The sequence below is a fragment of the Toxorhynchites rutilus genome, chromosome 3 (genome assembly GCF_029784135.1).
Source record: "Toxorhynchites rutilus septentrionalis strain SRP chromosome 3, ASM2978413v1, whole genome shotgun sequence".
Lineage (NCBI taxonomy): Eukaryota > Metazoa > Arthropoda > Insecta > Diptera > Culicidae > Toxorhynchites > Toxorhynchites rutilus.
Genome location: NC_073746.1, coordinates 155180803 through 155199430, shown reverse-complemented (window position 1 = coordinate 155199430; position 18628 = coordinate 155180803). Strand labels below are relative to the sequence as shown.

Genomic DNA, 18628 nt, shown 5'->3' with positions numbered 1-18628 from the left:
AGTAAAAGATGCAAATAACGATATGTTGAGTGTGAGCAAAACAATTAAGATTTAAAAGAATGGATTTTGAGACTGGATTGGATAAACATAGGTTTTGAAGAAGACATACTTGCAGAGGAAAGGCAGCAATTTTTGTTTGCCGGGAGTGATGCTTTTTTCCCTTTTACAGAGAAGCTTTTTTTTATGGAAAACCCTTAGCAAGGTTCCAAAATTTACAAAGTTGTCAATAATAAAGTATATAAAGGCGAATGAACTTCAAAGTTTAAAGCCTCTTAAAAACAAAGAAAGAAAGAATAAAACAACGCATTTGATGCCCTGATGTTGTGATTATGTTGGTTTTGTGTTTTGGTTCTCTTCTAAATTGATGATTGGACATTATCCGTGTAATTTAATAAGTATATGCACACGGGCTATCAGCAGCCCTCAGGTCTGGAAGATAGGAGTCTTTTCAGCCTCATGTTTCGCCTGAGAAAACACAATAGTGAGAAAAATTATTCATTATGTTATGTTTTATCAAACAGTTCATATTCCTCAATTATTTAAAGGTGAAATAAAATATTCTTCATGAAATCGGACACTTGTTACTGTAATAAGATGGATAACATCTCCAACGGTGAGGCTATTAAATATTGGCTCATTTGAAGAATATCTGTAGGTATTTGTCACAAGGTGGTGTTGACAATCATATAGGGCTCTTGCTACACATACATGCGGAGCATCTGTTGGGCATACATCGCTCGTTTACATTCGTATAGCGAATTCGTTTTTAAAATCGGTTAGTTCCAAACCGACTAATAAAAAAACGTTTTCGGCTTCACGAATGAGCCGGTTTGTTGGTGTACGTTATATAGTCTGATTTGTTTATAATTGCGATAACAAATGTAAAGTGTCGACGTCTGATGGCAATATGAGTGCTTGGAGGTAAATTATATTTTTTGTGTACGTATTGTTTTATTCTAAAAGTCTGTTTGTTCGGCATGAAAGCCCATTACTAATTATCAATTCATTACCAATCAATCATCAGCATTGATGCCTGATTTTTTAATTGTTTTGATTCAGTACGTGGAAATAAATTTATGGTTAAATCTTCTTCTTCTATATCTGTAAAAATGGATTTCTGTCTGTCTGTCTGTCTGATTCTTATGGAGTCGGAAACTCCTGAACCGATCGACATGGAAATTGGTATGTAGGGGATTTTGGAGCCGAGGAAGGTTTTTATGATAGTTCGAGACCCCTCCCCCCTCTCTAAGGGGAGCCTGCCATACAAATGAAGGATGAATTTCTGCATAACTCGAAAACTAATCGATCGAATGGAGCCGAATTTGGCATGTGAAGGTTTTATGGGACACGAAACGTTTCAATGGTGAATAGACACTCCTCCCCCTCTCTAAGAGGGCGCTGCCATACAAATCAGGCATAAATTTCTCCATAACTCAAGAACTGATCAATTTTTACTCTCTCTCTCTATATTCTTCGTTCTCCACTTTCTACTTCTTACGCTTTGCTCTGCTCTGCATTCTATATTTTATTTTACCCTACTGTCTCTTTTTTCTCACCGCCTTAATCTTTACTTTATATTCTCAACTTTTCCTACTTTTCGTTCTTTCTAATCCTTCTATTCGCTTTTTTACAGTTTATTCCCTGCTCTTACTCTTTCTTCTTTCCTCTTTCCTCTTTTCTTTCCTTGCTCTCTTTATTTATCTTACTCTTACACTAGACTCTCTATTTTCTATTCACTACTCTTCACTTTTATCTCTTTATTCTCAACTCTCTACTCTCTCTCTCTCACTATTCTCTACTCTCTACTTCCTCCATTCTCTCTATCTTACTCTCTACTCTTTCCACTCCTTACTCTTTCTACTCTTTATTTTCTCATTCTCTACCCTCTCTACACTCTACTGTATACGTTTTAATTTCTTTTTTCTACTATATTTTACCATAGCTCTATGTTGTACTCTTTGTTCGCGCCACGTGTAGCGAGCGCTTACGTGTTTTGACATGTAGGAACAAATCAATTGAAATCCTCTATTTTGTCAGTAACAGAAATTTTCCATTCACTACTCGAAGCAATTGCTCTCCATTTCATTCCATCGTATCATCCCGCAACGCGCGAGAGCGAGATGAATGGAGTTACAACATTACAAACGAATAGCATCCGAGCGAGCCGAGCGGAGCCTACTGGACAATCACCCCACCAACATCCAACAAACATAAAAACAGCGCACAACGTGGTTCATCATCCCAGTTTTTTCCTAACTACCAACGACAAAGTGGTTTACCAAGTGATGCGTAATTAGTGAAATATAAGAGAAAATTTGGACTCCAAAAACTTGTGTTTTTCAATTTCCACAGTGTGCTTAGCCAGAACCATCCGACCGCAGTTAGCCCGGTTTATGCTTCACTCGTTTTCCTACGTTACTTTCTCTACTCTCTACTATCAAATCTTCACTCTCTCTTCTCAATACTCTTTACTCTCTTGCTCTACACTTTCTGTACCCTTCATTTTCTCTTTTCACCCTCTAGTTTATCTAATCTCTACTGTTTATACTCTACGCTTTAGAGCTCTCGCAGATTGCAGAATTTGTAACGGTCTATAGTTTGGTCGGGTTGGACTGTTAGCCCAACCAAGCCAACTAAACAGCCGGGTTGCCTTGGTTTGAAGCTCAAATTTTACATAAAAAATACTGAATCCGTATAATGTACCCATATACAAATCTCCATAATGATTAAGAAAACGACCAAACTATCGACCAATAAAATGTCTGTGGTCCGCGAGGGCTCTCACTCTCTATTTTGTACTCTCTATAGACCCTACACTTTTCATTTTACTTTTTACGTTTAACTCTTTACTCTTTAGTCTCTATTTTCTCTACTCACTACTATTTGCTCTCTATTTTCTATTCTCTCTACTATCTACTGTTTGCTCTCGACACTCTTTTCTTTATATTCTTTTTATCTTACTCTGTACTCTCAATTCTTTACTCTCACTCTCTCTAATCTTTACTCTCTATCCTTTTTTCTCTCTGCTGTCTGCTATTTGCTTTCTACTCTTTGTACTCTTTTCTCTTCACTCTACACTCTTTACGCTCTCTACTGTTTACTCTCTGCTCTTTAGTCTCTATTTTCTCTACTCACTACTGTTTGCTCTCTACTTTCTATTCTCTCTACTAACTACTGTTTGCTCTCGACCCTCTTTTCTTTACATTCTTTTGATCTTACTCTGTACTCTCGCTCTCTCAAGAGCGTAAAGAGTGTAGAGTGAAGAGAAAAGAGTACAAAGAGTAGAAAGCAAATAGCAGACAGTAGAGAGAAAAAAGGATAGAGAGTAAAGATTAGAGAGAGTGAGAGTACAGAGTAAGATCAAGAGAATATAAAGAAAAAAGGGTCGAGAGCAAACAGTAGTTAGTAGAGAGAATAGAAAGTAGAGAGCAAACAGTAGTGAGTAGAGAAAATAGAGACTAAAGAGCAGAGAGTAAACAGTAGAGAGCGTAAAGAGTGTAGAGTGAAGAGAAAAGAGTACAAAGAGTAGAAAGCAAATAGCAGACAGTAGAGAGAAAAAAGGATAGAGAGAAAAGATTAGAGAGAGTGAGAGTGAAGAATTGAGAGTACAGAGTAAGATGAAAAGAATGTAAAGAAAAGAGGGTCGAGAGCAAACAGTAGTTAGTAGAGAGAATAGAAAGTAGAGAGCAAACAGTAGTGAGTAGAGAAAATAGAGACTAAAGAGCAGAGAGTAAACAGTAGAGAGCGTAAAGAGTGTAGAGTGAAGAGAAAAAAGTACAAAGAGTAGAAAGCAAATAGCAGACAGTAGAGAGAAAAAAGGATAGAGAGTAAAGATTAGAGAGAGTGAGAGTAAAGAATTGAGAGTACAGAGTAAGATCAAAAGAATATAAAGAAAAAAGGGTTGAGAGCAAACAGTAGTTAGTAGAGAGAATAGAAAGTAGAGAGCAAGCAGTAGTGAGTAGAGAAAATAGAGACTAAAGAGCAGAGAGTAAACAGTAGAGCGCGTAAAGAGTGTAGAGTGAAGAGAAAAGAGTACAAAGAGTAGAAAGCAAATAGCAGACAGTAGAGAGAAAAGAGAATAAAGAATAAAGATTAGAGAGAGTGAGAGCAAAGAATTGAGAGTACAAAGTAAGATGAAAAGAATGTAAAGAAAAGAGGGTCGAGAGCAAACAGTAGTTAGTAGAGAGAATAGAAAGTAGAGAGCAAACAGTAGTGAGTAGAGAAAATAGAGACTAAAGAGCAGAGAGTAAACAGTAGAGAGCGTAAAGAGTGTAGAGTGAAGAGAAGAGAGTACAAAGAGTAGAAAGCAAATAGCAGACAGTAGAGAGAAAAAAGGATAGAGAGTAAAAATTAGAGAGAGTGAGAGTAAAGAATTGAGAGTACAGAGTAAGATGAAAAGAATGTAAAGAAAAGAGGGTCGAGAGCAAACAGTAGTTAGTAGAGAGAATAGAAAGTAGATAGCAAACAGTAGTGAGTAGAGAAAATAGAGACTAAAGAGCAGAGAGTAAACAGTAGAGAGCGTAAAGAGTGTAGAGTGAAGAGAAAAGAGTACAAAGAGTAGAAAGCAAATAGCAGACAGTAGAGAGAAAAAAGGATAGAGAGTAAAGATTAGAGAGAGTGAGAGTAAAGAATTGAGAGTACAGAGTAAGATGAAAAGAATGTAAAGAAAAGAGGGTCAAGAGCAAACAGTAGTTAGTAGAGAGAATAGAAAGTAGAGAGCAAACAGTAGTGAGTAGAGAAAATAGAGACTAAAGAGCAGAGAGTAAACAGTAGAGAGCGTAAAGAGTGTAGAGTGAAGAGAAAAGAGTACAAAGAGTAGAAAGCAAATAGCAGACAGTAGAGAGAAAAAAGGATAGAGAGTAAAGATTAGAGAGAGTGAGAGCAAAGAATTGAGAATACAGAGTAAGATCAAAAGAATATAAAGAAAAAAGGGTCGAGAGCAAACAGTAGTTAGTAGAGAGAATAGAAAGTAGATAGCTTACAGTAGTGAGTAGAGAAAACAGAGACTAAAGAGTAAAGAGCAAACAGTAGAGAGCGTAAAGAGTGTAGAGTGAAGAGAAAAGAGTACAAAGAGTAGAAAGCAAATAGCAGACAGTAGAGAGAAAAAATGATAGAGAGTAAAGATTAGAGAGAGTGAAAGCAAAGAATTGAGAGTACAGAGTAAGATCAAAAGAATATAAAGAAAAAAGGGTCGAGAGCAAACAGTAGTTAGTAGAGAGAATAGAAAGTAGAGAGCAAACAGTAGTGAGTAGAGAAAATAGAGACTAAAGAGCAGAGAGTAAACAGTAGAGAGCGTAAAGAGTGTAGAGTGAAGAGAAAAGAGTACAAAGAGTAGAAGGCAAATAGCAGACAGTAGAGAGAAATAATGATAGAGAGTAAAGATTAGAGAGAGTAAGAGCAAAGAATTGAGAGTACAGAGTAAGATCAAAAGAATATAAAGAAAAAAGGGTCGAGAGCAAACAGTAGTTAGTAGAGAGAATAGAAAGTAGAGAGCAAACAGTAGTGAGTAGAGAAAATAGAGACTAATGAGCAGAAAGTAAACAGTAGAGAGCATAAAGAGTGTAGAAAGAAGAGAAAAGAGTACAAAGAGTAGAAAGCAAATAGCAGACAGTAGAGAGAAAAAGGGATAGAGAGTAAAGATTAGAGAGAGTGAGAGCAAAGAATTGATAGTACAGAGTAAGATCAAATGAATATAAAAAAAAAGTAAGATCTCAATTCTTTACTCTCACTCTCTCTAATCTTTACTCTCTATCTTTTTTTCTCTCTACTGTCTGCTATTTGCTTTCTACTCTTTGTACTCTTTTCTCTTCACTCTACACTCTTTACGCGCTCTACTGTTTACTCTCTGCTCTTTAGTCTCTATTTTCTCTACTCACTACTGTTTGCTATCTACTTTCTATTCTCTCTACTAACTACTGTTTGCTCTCGACTCTTTTTTCTTTATATTCTTTTGATCTTACTCTGTACTATCAATTCTTTGCTCTCACTCTCTCTAATCTTTACTCTCTATCCTATTTTCTCTATATTGTCTGCTATTTGCTTTCTACTCTTTGTACTCTTTTCTCTTCACTCTACACTCTTTACGCTCTCTACTGTTTACTCTCTGCTCTTTAGTCTCTATTTTCTCTACTCACTACTGTTTGCTCTCTACTTTCTATTCTCTGTACTAACTACTGTTTGCCCTCGACCCTCTTTTCTTTACATTCGTTACTTCTTACTCTGTACTCTCAATTCTTTACTCTCACTCTCTCTAATCTTTACTCTCTATTCTTTTTTCTCTCTACTGTCTGCTATTTGCTTTCTACTCTTTGTACTCTTTTCTCTTCACTCTACACTTTTTACGCGCTCTACTGTTTACTCTCTGCTCTTTAGTCTCTATTTTCTCTACTCACTACTGTTTGCTCTCTACTTTCTATTCTCTCTACTAACTACTGTTTGCTCTCGACCCTCTTTTCTTTACATTCTTTTCATCTTACTCTGTACTCTCAATTCTTTACTCTCACTCTCTCTAATCTTTACTCTCTATCCTTTTTTCTCTCTACTGTTTGCTATTTGCTTTCTACTCTTTGTACTCTTTTCTCTTCACTCTACACTCTTTACGCGCTCTACAGTTTACTCTCTGCTCTTTAGTCTCTATTTTCTCTACTCACTACTGCTTACTCTCTACTTTCTATTCTCTCTACTAACTGCTGTTTGCTCTCAACCCTTTTTTCTTTATATTCTTTTTATCTTACTCTGTACTCTCAATTCTTTACTCTCACTCTCTCTAATCTTTACTCTCTATCCTTTTTTCTCTCTACTGTCTGCTATTAACTTTCTACTCTTTGTACTCTTTTCTATTCACTCTACACTCTTTACGCTCTCTACTGTTTACTCTCTGCTCTTTAGTCTCTATTTTCTCTACTCACTACTGTTTGCTCTCTACTTTCTATTCTCTCTACTAACTACTGTTTGCTCTCGACCCTTTTTTCTTAATATTCTTTTGAATTTTTTCTACCCTCTCTACACTCTACTGTATACGTTTTAATTTCTTTTTTCTACTATATTTTACCATAGCTCTATGTTGTACTCTTTGTTCGCGCCACGTGTAGCGAGCGCTTACGTGTTTTGACATGTAGGAACAAATCAATTGAAATCCTCTATTTTGTCAGTAACAGAAATTTTCCATTCACTACTCGAAGCAATTGCTCTCCATTTCATTCCATCGTATCACCACGCAACGCGCGAGAGCGAGATGAATGGAGTTACAACATTACAAACGAACAGCATCCGAGCGAGCCGAGCGGAGCCTACAGGACAATCACCCCACCAACATCCGACAAACATAAAAACAGCGCACAACGTGGTTCATCATCCCAGTTTTTTCCTAACTACCAACGACAAAGTGGTTTACCAAGTGATGCGTAATTAGTGAAATATAAGAGAAAATTTGAACTCCAGAATCTTGTGTTTTTCAATTTCCACAGTGTGCTTAGCCAGAACCATCCAACCGCAGTTAGCCCGGTTTATTCTTCACTCGTTTTCCTACGTTACTTTCTCTACTCTCTACTATCAAATCTTCACTCTCTCTTCTCTATACTCTTTACTCTCTTGCTCTACACATTCTGTACCCTTCATTTTCTCTTTTCACCCTCTAGTTTATCTAATCTCTACTGTTTATACTCTACGCGTTAGAGCTCTCGCAGATTGCAGAATTTGTAACGGTCTATAGTTTGGTCGGGTTGGACTGTTAGCCCAACCAAGCCAACTAAACAGCCGGGTTGCCTTGGTTTGAAGCTCAAATTTTACAAAAAAAATACTGAATCCGTATAATGTACCCATATACAAATCTCCATAATGATTAAGGAAACGACCAAACTATCGACCAATAAAATGTCTGTGGTCCACGAGGGCTCTCACTCTCTATTTTGTACTCTCTTTAGACCCTACACTTTTCATTTTACTTTTTACGTTTTACTCTTTACTCTTTAGTCTCTATTTTCTCTACTCACTACTATTTGCTCTCTACTTTCTATTCTCTCTACTATCTACTGTTTGCTCTCGACCCTCTTTTCTTTATATTCTTTTGATCATACTCTGTACTCTCAATTCTTTGCTCTCACTCTCTCTAATCTTTACTCTTTACTCTTTATTCTTTGCTCTCACTCTCTCTAATCTTTACTCTCTATCCTTTTTTCTCTCTACTGTCTGCTATTTGCTTTCTACTCTTTGTACTCTTTCCTCTTCACTCTACACTCTTTACGCGCTCTACTGTTTACTCTCTGCTCTTTAGTCTCTATTTTCTCTACTCACTACTGTTTGCTCTCTACTTTCTATTCTCTCTCCTAACTACTGTTTGCTCTCGACCCTTTTTTCTTTATATTCTTTTGATCTTACTCTGTACTATCAATTCTTTGCTCTCAGTCTCTCTAATCTTTACTCTCTATCATTTTTTCTCTCTACTGTCTGCTATTTGCTTTCTGCTCTTTGTACTCTTTTCTCTTCACTCTACACTCTTTACGCTCTCTACTGTTTACTCTCTGCTCTTTAGTCTCTATTTTCTCTACTCACTACTGTTTGCTCTCTACTTTCTATTCTCTCTACTAACTACTGTTTGCTCTCGACCCTCTTTTCTTTACATTCTTTTCATCTTACTCTGTACTCTCAATTCTTTGCTCTCACTCTCTCTAATCTTTACTCTTTATTCTCTTTTCTCTCTACTGTCTGCTATTTGCTTACTACTCTTTGTACTCTTTTCTCTTCACTCTACACTCTTTATGCTCTCTACTGTTTACTCTCTGCTCTTTAGTCTCTATTTTCTCTACTCACTACTGTTTGCTCTCTACTTTCTATTCTCTGTACTAACTACTGTTTGCTCTCGACCCTCTTTTCTTTACATTCGTTTCTTCTTACTCTGTACTCTCAATTCTTTACTCTCACTCTCTCTAATCTTTACTCTCTATTCTTTTTTCTCTCTACTGTCTGCTATTTGCTTTCTACTCTTTGTACTCTTTTCTCTTCACGCTACACATTTTACGCGCTCTACTGTTTACTCTCTGCTCTTTAGTCTCTATTTTCTCTACTCACTACTGTTTGCTCTCTACTTTCTATTCTCTCTACTAACTACTGTTTGCTCTCGACCCTCTTTTCTTTACATTCTTTTCATCCTACTCTGTACTCTCAATTCTTTACTCTCACTCTCTCTAATCTTTACTCTCTATCCTTTTTTCTCTCTACTGTCTGCTATTTGCTTTCTACTCTTTGTACTCTTTTCTCTTCACTCTACACTCTTTATGCTCTCTACTGTTTACTCTCTGCTCTTTAGTCTCTATTTTCTCTACTCACTACTGTTTGCTCTCTACTTTCTATTCTCTCTACTAACTACTGTTTGCTCTTGACCCTCTTTTCTTTACATTCTTTTCATCTTACTCTGTACTCTCAATTCTTTACTCTCACTCTCTCTAATCTTTACTCTCTATCCTTTTATTTTCTCTACTGTCTGCTATTTGCTTTCTACTCTTTGTACTCTTTTCTCTTCACTCTACACTCTTTACGCGCTCTACTGTTTACTCTCTGCTCTTTAGTCTCTATTTTCTCTACTCACTACTGTTTGCCCTCTACTTTCTATTCTCTCTACTAACTACTGTTTGCTCTCGACCCTTTTTTCTTTATATTCTTTTGATCTTACTCTGTACTCTCAATTCTTTGCTCTCACTCTCTCTAATCTTTGCTCTCTATCCTTTTTTCTCTCTTTTTTTTGTACTCTTTTCTCTTCACTCTACTCTCTTTACGCTCTCTACTGTTTACTCTCTGCTCTTTACTGTCTACTTTCTCTACTCACTCTATTTTCTATACCTTATTCTCTACACATTACTCTCAACACACTCCTCATTAATTTATACAAATCAGCGACGAAAGAACAACGCAACCGAAGACAATGAAGAACAATTAAACCGAAATTATGAGCGACAGGTGCAATTTTTTGTAATAAGACAGCATAGAATATTTTGAAATACTTTAGTTGGAATCAGTCAGATTTGGTTTCTTCAGCAGCTATTGAAACAGCATAGAATACATTTTAAAATACTTTATTTAAATTCGGCCAAATTCCTTTTAATCAACAATTCAAACAGGAAAATTCCTAATGTGGGTGAATGTTCATCTTTGCTTAAGTCCAAGTCCATCCCTCGGTGTGGTCTTCCATCTGTGTATAAGGAATAATCCTTTTATAAATTTGCAAATCATATATATGAAATAAAAACTTAAATCACATACCAATTTTTTTACGCTTGATCCTACGCTTCTCAGGATTCGCCAGGATATTCGTCTATAAGTGACAAAGAAGAATAATGTTACTTCAAATTTGTTTGCAAATCGTTTCAGTCGTAAATAAATACTTACATTATATATCCTCTGTGGTTACTTGACTTGAAGCCTTGAACTTTTTTGACCAGCAGCTCAGAACATTCTTTGCTCTCACTCTCTCTAATCTTTACTCTTTACTCTCTCTAATCTTTACTCTCTATCCTTTTTTCTCTCTACTGTCTGCTATTTGCTTTCTACTCTTTGTACTCTTTTCTCTTCACTCTACACTCTTTATGCTCTCTACTGTTTACTCTCTGCTCTTTAGTCTCTATTTTCTCTACTCACTACTGTTTGCTCTCTACTTTCTATTCTCTCTACTAACTACTGTTTGCTCTTGACCCTCTTTTCTTTACATTCTTTTCATCTTACTCTGTACTCTCAATTCTTTACTCTCACTCTCTCTAATCTTTACTCTCTATCCTTTTTTTTCTCTACTGTCTGCTATTTGCTTTCTACTCTTTGTACTCTTTTCTCTTCACTCTACACTCTTTACGCGCTCTACTGTTTACTCTCTGCTCTTTAGTCTCTATTTTCTCTACTCACTACTGTTTGCCCTCTACTTTCTATTCTCTCTACTAACTACTGTTTGCTCTCGACCCTTTTTTCTTTATATTTTTTTGATCTTACTCTGTACTCTCAATTCTTTGCTCTCACTCTCTCTAATCTTTGCTCTCTATCCTTTTTTCTCTCTTTTTTTTGTACTCTTTTCTCTTCACTCTACTCTCTTTACGCTCTCTACTGTTTACTCTCTGCTCTTTACTGTCTACTTTCTCTACTCACTCTATTTTCTATACCTTATTCTCTACACATTACTCTCAACACACTCCTCATTAATTTATACAAATCAGCGACGAAAGAACAACGCAACCGAAGACAATGAAGAACAATTAAACCGAAATTATGAGCGACAGGTGCAATTTTTTGTAATAAGACAGCATAGAATATTTTGAAATACTTTAGTTGGAATCAGTCAGATTTGGTTTCTTCAGCAGCTATTGAAACAGCATAGAATACATTTTAAAATACTTTATTTAAATTCGGCCAAATTCCTTTTAATCAACAATTCAAACAGGAAAATTCCTAATGTGGGTGAATGTTCATCTTTGCTTAAGTCCAAGTCCATCCCTCGGTGTGGTCTTCCATCTGTGTATAAGGAATAATCCTTTTATAAATTTGCAAATCATATATATGAAATAAAAACTTAAATCACATACCAATTTTTTTACGCTTGATCCTACGCTTCTCAGGATTCGCCAGGATATTCGCCTAGAGTCTATAAGTGACAAAGAAGAATAATGTTACTTCAAATTTGTTTGCAAATCATTTCAGTCGTAAATAAATACTTACATTATATATCCTCTGTGGTTACTTGACTTGAAGCCTTGAACTTTTTTGACCAGCAGCTCAGAACATTTCATGCAAGAAAAAAAAACATTAATAAAATCATTATCGAAAAATCGGAATAAAAAACATATGATCAATATCTCAAATGTATAATAACAATATATAATATGAATAATATTAACCTATAAATATAATATTAAAATCCGCAACAGAAAATAAACAACGAAAAACCCAACCAAAAATCCATAATCTATTTCTAATTACTAAAAAGTCAATAAATACGAACATGAAAACAAGACAATAAACAACAAAGCAAAACAAGGCAACCAAAAATCAACTAAACTCATATTAAAGTCAAAGTAGATCCTGCAATACGAAATGGTAATAAAAACGAACAGCAACAATAACATAGAACGCAATAACAATAGAACAACTCGCAACAAGAAAATCAAATATAACAAACACGCACAATAAAACAACTCAACACAACACAATAACACACGATCACCACTTCATAATTTAGTTTATATGATTAATTTAGAATTAATGAAATACTGATTCCACCACCTCGCCTACCACAAACAGGAGGAACCTGAAGCAACAACGATTAATGAGGCTCACTCCTCTCATTGCCTTTAGCCGCCGATTCTCCTGTTGAAGCTTATCGTTCATTGCCTTCAATTTCCAGAGCTCTCTTTCGGTCTTTATCCTCCTAAAAATGGCATCTTCAATTTCGGACATGTTGTTTGGTTCCCAATCACACACTTCTTCGTCGTCATCGACAAGATTTGTGTCACTGGGAACAAGCATTGGCGGTGTTTCGTCCTCTATCCATCCTTCGTTCATATCACTGTAGTTCCAAAACCATACCTGGGCGTCGTTGGGAATTAACTGTGGTGGAGATTCATCCTCAATCCTTTCTTCGTTCGAGTCGCTGTAGTTCGAGAACCATTCCCGATGTCTATTCTCCGATTGAAGACCTTTTTTTGCTCCATCTCCAGTCTTCTGACGGGGATAAGAGCTTTTAGCTATCCTCGGTCCTGTGGGAATCCTCGATGCAACTAGTCCTCGCTTCATTTTGGATGCTTCCGGTGATTATAACTGCTTCTCTCATGTAGTTATAATCATCAGTGAGAAAAGGCAACGTATAAACAAAATGTTTGCTTTGATTGAAAATAAAAACTCAAAATATGATTTCCAGCCTACTTTTGCACATTTTTTTCATTCTGACATCATTTCTTGTGTTGTTGTTTTTCTGTTTCATGAAACATTATTTTTCACACAGCTTGAAAATCCCTTTCTCCCAGAAATTATGTGGTTCTTCAGCGAAAAACACCGATCAAAGTGCTTCATGTAGGATTACGTTGAACATGAAGGTATAGAATGATTTACAATGATTTACCTACACTAGCAGTCAGCATTAATAAAATTGCTTCGATTCTTGACCGGTCAACTGAAAAAGTTATGTCACTTCGTTTTGAATGTGATTTGAAATAAGCTCGTGATTCTTGGATGTGGATAGTGAATTATGTACCAACATTACTATGCTGACAGTATTAACCATGACGAATTCAAATTGTTCTCTTTCACCAGCTGCACTCAATCTGGTGAGACACAGTGAAACACAGAGGCTTACCTGACAGCTGAAGTAGCCTTCTAATCATGGACAGTGATGGCCTATCGAATGAACAGACGGAAAAAGTATTAAAATTCCAGCATATAACCGGTCTGGAGGATATTAATGTATGCCGGGACATTCTGATTCGTCATCAGTGGAATCTGGAGGTAGCTTTCCAGGAGCATTTGAATATACGGGAGGGCGTCCATCTGCGTACGCTTCTGAATCCCGTGCGCCACAGATCGTGAACGATCGCTTCCTGCAGCATGTTTTCGCAGCCCAGCGCGGACCGGGAGCCCCCGTACCGTCCGGTGTGGGTGGAATGATTGGTTTTGTGGGCAACTACGTGTTCAATTTCTGTTACAGCACACTATCCTCGATCGTGGCCGCATTTCTGAACATTTTCAAGGATAAAGAAAGAAGTGAGTACACATGAGCGGCGTTTAACGGATCATTTCTGAATAATGACTTCAATCATTACAGTTGTAACCGACCCTTTGGGCGATGTGCTGAAATTCACTCAGACTTACAACGAAAAATCAAGCGTTGAACGACGCCAAGGGTGAGTTCAAACTTCTCTTAGTATATCTGCATTTCGAGTCAAGCACGGAGGCGAACACGTTTTGCCGAGACACGCTTTCTAACGCTCAGGTTATCGAATACGTCAATAGGCGGATGCTGTACTGGGCCTGTGACATATCTTCTCTAGAAGGATACCGCGCCTATCCACTGCTTGTGATTATCGCTTTGAGGGCAAACAAAATGGTCATTATGGGTCGCATGGAGGGTCATTGAAATGGCGAAGAACTGATATGACGCATGGAAACCGTTGTCAAGTCAATGACAATGAAGTTTGGCACAACCAAGCCAGGATCGATTGGAAAGAGATCTCACACAAACACTGCGCCAACAGCAGGATGATGCATACCAAATGTCGCTACGCGCGGTCCAGGAGAAACAACGTCGGAAACAGAAGGAACTCGAAAAAGCTTTGGAGGCTCAACAGGCAATCGAGGCCGATAAGCTAGCTGAGATGCAGAGGTTGCAAAACATCGAGATGCTTAAAACGGAATAAGCTTCTCAAGTGCCTTCCGAGCCAGAGCCGGGAGCACCCGGCACGATCAGCATAGTCTTCAAACTATCGAGTGGTTTGCGGTTAGAACGGAGATTCCTTGCGTCTCACACCCCACAGGTAAGATATTTGTTTGCTATAGGAAACTGTATGACTATATCATTCGTTTGCTTTTAAGATGTACATAATTTTATTTTCTGCCATCCGGAGGCACCGGACTCGTTCGAAATTACCACTAACTTTCCGAAGCGGGTATTACAGTGTGCTCCAACAGAAGATCCGTTGCCCACATTAGTTGAGGCGGGTTTGAAAAACCGCGAAGTGCTGCTCGTAGCCGATCTGAACGCATAGAGTAAAAGATGCAAATAACGATATGTTGAGTGTGAGCAAAACAATTAAGATTTAAAAGAATGGATTTTGAGACTGGATTGGATAAACATAGGGTTTGAAGAAGACATACTTGCAGAGGAAAGGCAGCAATTTTTGTTTGCCGGGAGTGATGCTTTTTTCCCTTTTACAGAGAAGCTTTTTTTTATGGAAAACCCTTAGCAAGGTTCCAAAATTTACAAAGTTGTCAATAATAAAGTATATAGAGGCGAATGAACTTCAAAGTTTAAAGCCTCTTAAAAATAAAGAAAGAAAGAATAAAACAACGCATTTGATACCCTGATGTTGTGATTATGTTGGTTTTGTGTTTTGGTTCTCTTCTAAATTGATGATTGGACATTATCCGTGTAATTTAATAAGTATATGTAAACGGGCTATCAGCAGCCCTCAGGTCTGGAAGATAGGAGTCTTTTCAGCCTCATGTTTCGCCTGAGAAAACACAATAGTGAGAAAAATTATTCATTATGTTATGTTTTATCAAACAGTTCATATTCCTCAATTATTTAAAGGTGAAATAAAATATTCTTCATGAAATCGGACACTTGTTACTGTAATAAGATGGATAACATCTCCAACGGTGAGGCTATTAAATATTGGCTCATTTGAAGAATATCTGCAGGTATTTGTCACAAGGTGGTGTTGACAATCATATAGGGCTCTTTCTACACATACATGCGGAGCATCTGTTGGGCATACATCGCTTGTTTACATTCGTATAGCGAATTCGTTTTTAAAATCGGTTAGTTCCAAACCGACTAATAAAAAAACGTTTTCGGCTTCACGAATGAGCCGGTTTGTTGGTGTGCGTTATATAGTCTGATTTGTTTATAATACAAATCAGGCATAAATTTCTCCATAACTCAAGAACTAATCAATTTTTACTCTCTCTCTATATTCTTCGTTCTCCACTTTCTACTTCTTACGCTTTGCTCTGCTCTGCATTCTATATTTTATTTTACCCTACTGTCTCTATTTTCTCACCGCCTTAATCTTTACTTTATATTCTCAACTTTTCCTACTTTTCGTTCTTTCTAATCCTTCTATTCGCTTTTTTACAGTTTATTCCCTGCTCTTACTCTTTCTTCTTTCCTCTTTCCTCTTTTCTTTCCTTACTCTCTTTATTTATCTCTTTATTCTCAAATCTCTACTCTCTCTCTCTCACTATTCTCTACTCTCTACTTCCTCCATTCTCTCTATCTTACTCTCTACTCTTTCCACTCCTTACTCTTTCTACTCTCTATTTTCTCATTTTCTACCCTCTCTACACTCTACTGTATACGTTTTAATTTCTTTTTTCTACTATATTTTACCATAGCTCTATGTTGTACTCTTTGTTCGCGCCACGTGTAGCGAGCGCTTACGTGTTTTGACATGTAGGAACAAATCAATTGAAATCCTCTATTTTGTCAGTAACAGAAATTTTCCATTCACTACTCGAAGCAATTGCTCTCCATTTCATTCCATCGTATCACCCCGCAACGCGCGAGAGCGAGATGAATGGAGTTACAACATTACAAACGAACAGCATCCGAGCGAGCCGAGCGGAGCCTACAGGACAATCACCCCACCAACATCCGACAAACATAAAAACAGCGCACAACGTGGTTCATCATCCCAGTTTTTTCCTAACTACCAACAACAAAGTGGTCTACCAAGTGATGCGTAATTAGTGAAATATAAGAGAAAATTTGGACTCCAAAATCTTGTGTTTTTCAATTTCCACAGTGTGCTTAGCCAGAACCATCCAACCGCAGTTAGCCCGGTTTATTCTTCACTCGTTTTCCTACGTTACTTTCTCTACTCTCTACTATCAAATCTTCACTCTCTCTTCTCTATACTCTTTACTCTCTTGCTCTACACATTCTGTACCCTTCATTTTCTCTTTTCACCCTCTAGTTTATCTAATCTCTACTGTTTATACTCTACGCTTTAGAGCTCTCGCAGATTGCAGAATTTGTAACGGTCTATAGTTTGGTCGGGTTGGACTGTTAGCCCAACCAAGCCAACTAAACAGCCGGGTTGCCTTGGTTTGAAGCTCAAATTTTACAAAAAAAATACTGAATCCGTATAATGTACCCATATACAAATCTCCATAATGATTAAGAAAACGACCAAACTATCGACCAATAAAATGTCTGTGGTCCGCGAGGGCTCTCACTCTCTATTTTGTACTCTCTTTAGACCCTACACTATTCATTTTACTTTTTACGTTTTACTCTTTACTCTTTAGTCTCTATTTTCTCTACTCACTACTATTTGCTCTCTACTTTCTATTCTCTCTACTATCTACTGTTTGCTCTCGACCCTCTTTTCTTTATATTCTTTTGATCTTACTCTGTACTCTCAATTCTTTACTCTCACTCTCTCTAATCTTTACTCTTTATTCTCTTTTCTCTCTACTGTCTGCTATTTGCTTTCTACTCTTTGTACTCTTTTCTCTTCACTCTACACTCTTTATGCTCTCTACTGTTTACTCTCTGCTTTTTAGTCTCTATTTTCTCTACTCACTACTGTTTGCTCTCTACTTTCTATTCTCTCTACTAACTACTGTTTGCTCTCGACCCTTTTTTCTTTATATTCTTTTGATCTTACTCTGTACTATCAATTCTTTGCTCTCACTCTCTCTAATCTTTACTCTCTATCCTTTTTTCTCTCCACTGTCTGCTATTTGCTTTCTACTCTTTGTACTATTTTCTCTTCACTCTACACTCTTTATGCTCTCTACTGTTTACTCTCTGCTCTTTAGTCTCTATTTTCTCTACTCACTACTGTTTGCTCTCTACTTTCTATTCACTCTACTAACTACTGTTTGCTCTCGACCCTTTTTTCTTTATATTCTTTTCATCTTACTATGTACTCTCAATTCTTTGCTCTCACTCTCTCTAATCTTTACTCTCTATCCTTTTTTCTCTCTACTGTCTGCTATTTGCTTTCTACTCTTTGTACTCTTTTCTCTTCACTCTACACTCTTTACGCTCTCTACTGTTTAGTCTCTGCTCTTTAGTCTCTATTTTCTCTACTTACTACTGTTTGCTATCTACTTTCAATTCTCTGTACTAACTACTGTTTGCTCTCGACCCTTTTTTCTTTACATTCTTTTCATCTTACTCTGTACTCTCAATTCTTTACTCTCACTCTCTAATCTTTACTCTCTATCCTTTTTTCTCTCTACTGTCTGCTATTTGCTTTCTACTCTTTGTACTCTTTCCTCTTCACTCTACACTCTTTACGCGCTCTACTGTTTACTCTCTGCTCTTTAGTCTCTATTTTCTCTACTCACTACTGTTTGCTCTCTACTTTCTATTCTCTCTACTAACTACTGTTTGCTCTCGACCCTCTTTTCTTTACATTCTTTTCATCTTACTCTGTACTCTCAATTCTTTACTCTCACTCTCTAATCTTTACTCTCTATCCTTTTTTCTCTCTACTGTCTGCTATTTGCTTTCTACTCTTTGTACTCTTATCTCTTCACTCTACACTCTTTATGCTCTCTACTGTTTACTCTCTGCTCTTTAGCCTCTATTTTCTCTACTCACTACTGCTTGCTTCCTACTTTCTATTCTCTCTACTAACTACTGTTTGCTCTCAACCCTTTTTTCTTTATATTCTTTTGATCTTACTCTGTACTCTCAATTCTTTACTCTCACTCTCTCTAATCTTTACTCTCTATCCTTTTTTCTCTCTACTGTCTGCTATTTGCTTTCTACTCTTTGTACTTTTTTCTCTTCACTCTACACTCTTTACGCTCTCTACTGTTTACTCTCTGCTCTTTAGTCTCTATTTTCTCTACTCACTACTGTTTGCTCTCTACTTTCTATTCTCTCTACTCACTACTGTTTGCTCTCGACCCTCTTTTCTTTACA

At 37.0% G+C, this 18628-nt stretch overlaps 1 pseudogene; it reads left to right on the top strand.

The window, feature by feature from the left end:
- The first annotated feature begins 13350 nt into the window (after window positions 1-13350).
- Window positions 13351-14846, top strand: LOC129774862 (FAS-associated factor 2-like; annotated as a pseudogene).
- Window positions 14847-18628: the final 3782 nt, after the last annotated feature.